Raw genomic sequence first — 2,775 nt, 5'->3', positions numbered from 1 at the left:
CCCCGCATATGCGAGATCGTCCACGCGTACGCGACGCCCCTGTTTTTCAGCAAGGTGAATTTTTATATTTTAAAACCTAATTTTAAACCTTTATTTTTACTCTTTTAACCCCTAAATCATAATTGTATGTTTAGTGATGAGGTGAAGTTAGGAAAAGAGGTACTTGAGTTGATAAGATGACGAAAGTAATAGGTGAGGCCATTAAGAAAATAAGGCAATATTGAGAATAATGAAATATGATTTATTGTTAAATGATTATGATTTATTGAGGAGGTGCGGTAATGTTGCGAGTATGTCAGAGATGCATATGTGAGCTAATGAATGAATAAATGATAAAACATAATTATGATTGAATAAAGTTTGAGACATTCATTGACCTCCTGTACGTAAGATATGACCGGACACTTTAACTTTCCGGGTTCCCCATGGGCATGCATATATATATTATTAAACTTGGGGTGTTGTTTCTCCCATGTCAGCTTGGGATCCTTCCCATGGATATTATTGAGCTTGGGGTGTTGTTTTTCCCATGTGAGCTTGGGATTCTTCCCATGGTTAAATTTTGAGTTTAGGAATGCGTGTACAGAGAGATTGTCCACAGTTAGCTACCAGGACATATCGGGCTGGCTATGTAACCGACAGTTGATATCAACAGCCATAGGACAGGCATACATCATATGAATATACTTGTTTTGTTTGATTGTGCATTAATTAGGCTTGCCTTTGTGGATTACCATGTTTAATTGCCATATTTGCTATCTGCAGTACTTGTATTCTACCTGTGTTTGCCATTGTCTACTTGTTTGTCTGTGTAGTTTTACCGGTGTTGGAGGATTGGAGGAAAGGCGGAGGATTTGAGGGTTTTAGTACGGTTTTGGTTAAGTTTAGAATCTTAGAGGACCACCTGGTTTATGGTTTCTATTTTAGTTCTTTAAGTTTTATAATCTGAATGTTGGAGTTCTACGATTGCCTCTGGCTTTTCCGGGACCTCATATCTTATGTATGCGGCACCTTTACCATGCTTAGAACCCCCGGTTCTCATTCCATACAGGTATTTGTGTTTTTCAGATGCAGGTCAAGAGGCACTTCGCTAGGCGTCTGGAGTTCTCTACATTGAAATGGACTTTTTGGAATGTTAATTTTTGTTCTATTTTATTATATCTATATGTATAGACTCTCCTTATGTATATATGTTTTATCTTTGCACCTCATAGAGATTTATGGAGAACTAGGGTTACTTTTATGTATTTTTGGTTATGAATTTCTATATGTATATATATATACTCTCCAGCCAGCCTTAGTTTCACAGGCTGAGTTAGGAGTTTGGTTATTTTGTACCCTTGACCTTCTATTCTCACTTTCTATATATGTATGTTTATGTACTTTAGCTTTCTTCGTATGCAAGTAACCTTATTTTCCGAACGTTGCGCTTTTAATTTTGCGATTTTTCTTTTACTATCCTTCAAGGCTCTTTGTATATTACTTCCTTTCAACTACCATACGTATATATTTTATTTGGAGGTCGTAATACCACACCACCTCTATTTTACGACTAAAGCGTAAAGCTCTGTGTGTGGTAAGGTGTTACATTATTGGCATATTTGGCAGATCGATATTTGAGTGAGTTAAGAATGAATCACTAAATAGTAGATAAACAAATTTTATTATAATAAACATTACATATTCACATATATGAAGTCAAAAACTAAAGTTAAAAATTATTTAGTATGCAGGTTCTGATTTTATTGAATGTCTAGGTAATTTGATTCACTACAGGTATATTTATATATTCATTGGAAGAATTTTTTAGAAAGGTGTTGAGAAAACACTTATTACTCTTTCTACTAAAATACTTGAATATAAAACACCTTTAAAAGAGGCATCTATTTTAGTGACTACAAATACTTGTCATAAATTATGAAAAGAAAATTGAAAGGTCACTTGAGTTATTTTGTGATAATGTGTTAGTAATTTAATATTTTAAATTTTTTGTTAAACAAAAAATTTTAGAGTGTTTAAGAGTTTTGTGAACAAGTTAGCACAAACTCCACAAATGAATGCATATTTGATTAGTAAAAAACAAATACCCAAAATATTTTATGTGAAAACTATTTATATGGATATCATATATTTTATGATATATTGTTTAAGTGGAAATGTGCATTTAGATGCTTATATAGTTTAGACAAATTTACGAAAATAGATATTTCTGCAAAAATAAAGTATTCAATTTCGTTTTCATTTTGATTCGCGATCTCACAAAGTTTATTAAAGTTAGACCAATTAAAAATAGGTATGCATGAGATCATTTTCGCATGTAATTTCTGAATTTTTTTTATCTAAATTTGATCTGTCGTTGAGTATATTAGTATGGTGATCATCGTGATTTTGTCACGATACTAATATGATAAAAGCTGTTGTAATTTCATAACTAATATATAAGACGGATCAAATTGTTGAACTAATTAATAAAGGAAATAACATTTAGATGCACGCATAACGCTTATAAGTGATTATCTCAAGAATAATGTATATGTATAGCCCAAGTGAAAAACTTTTAAGAAATTATTATTTCCTAATCTATTTATGCAATGGGCAATACATATATTAATTATAATCGCAAATTAAGCTATTTCATATTATATGTCTTATATAGTTTATCTCATTTATTGTTATAAATGCTAATAGAATAAGTCATTATTACTTTTTGATTTGAAATTAAATAAAAATAAAATCAGAAATATTATTTTATTTGTTTTTAGGGTTTAATAGGTA

This window comes from Arachis ipaensis, chromosome B09, assembly GCF_000816755.2.
Source record: "Arachis ipaensis cultivar K30076 chromosome B09, Araip1.1, whole genome shotgun sequence".
Taxonomy (NCBI): domain Eukaryota; kingdom Viridiplantae; phylum Streptophyta; class Magnoliopsida; order Fabales; family Fabaceae; genus Arachis; species Arachis ipaensis.
The sequence above is the reverse complement of the archived record's forward strand: the minus strand, read 5'-3'. Positions refer to the sequence as shown.